Source organism: Etheostoma spectabile, chromosome 2 (assembly GCF_008692095.1).
Source record: "Etheostoma spectabile isolate EspeVRDwgs_2016 chromosome 2, UIUC_Espe_1.0, whole genome shotgun sequence".
NCBI lineage: Eukaryota > Metazoa > Chordata > Actinopteri > Perciformes > Percidae > Etheostoma > Etheostoma spectabile.
The window spans coordinates 18,207,251-18,208,019 of record NC_045734.1 but is presented as its reverse complement, the minus strand read 5'-3'; the positions used below and the strand labels follow the sequence as shown (position 1 = coordinate 18,208,019).

At 36.8% G+C, this 769-nt stretch overlaps 1 protein-coding gene across 2 annotated transcripts in view; it reads right to left on the bottom strand.

Annotated features, from left to right (window-relative positions):
- The window catches only part of evi5l (ecotropic viral integration site 5 like), a 39,653-nt gene that overhangs the window by 22,471 nt on the left and 16,413 nt on the right, over positions 1–769 (bottom strand). The window lies entirely within an intron of this gene.

Genomic DNA, 769 nt, shown 5'->3' with positions numbered 1-769 from the left:
GAGAGAGAGAGAGAGAGAGAGAGAGAGGATTAATACTTTGCTGCTTTATGTATGTGAAGGATGCAATTTTAAGCATCTCTGAGCATCTCTTGAGGAGCAAAGAGCAGAGAAGTGGAATCAAGGATGTGATAACAAATAGATTTATTTACAAGGGTAATTTATTATCATGTTGTAGTTACAGCCGCTCGTTAATTATGATATATTACTCTTTACAAAAATTCTTCACCTACTTGTGTTTTTCCAAAGCCAATAATAAAGCTACACTGTAAGAATTTCTTGGTGACAGAACCTGAAATTAGAGACGGCTTTGTCAGTGAGCGTACCTACCAGTGCAATAATAGTTTTACGTTTTTTTGGTACTATTTCATTGCTAACATCAGCTATCAGGTTACCATACATACACAAGTTTATGTTAGTAAAGTACCAGTGCTATCGTTATTCTGTATATTTTGCGAGATTAATAGTGTAAGGCAATGTTTACAGCGTAGGAGAGAAGCAACGTAAGTTTGTGTTTTTGATATTTTCTCTGAGCAGTATAAGCAATGTCACTGAAACCAAAATGATCTCTTATTATCTCCATCGTTTACACGCAGCTGTTCTAGTTGTAGATAGTCAGTGTTACATGCCCTGAGTGGTCTGCCAGGGAAAGTATGACGCATATGATTACATTTATGTTACAAGGTAGACAATCCTTTTCATCATTGCGCAAGGAAAATGATCCTAAACGTTGTTCTAGCGTTGTGCACAACCATGCTATAGTTAGCCAAGC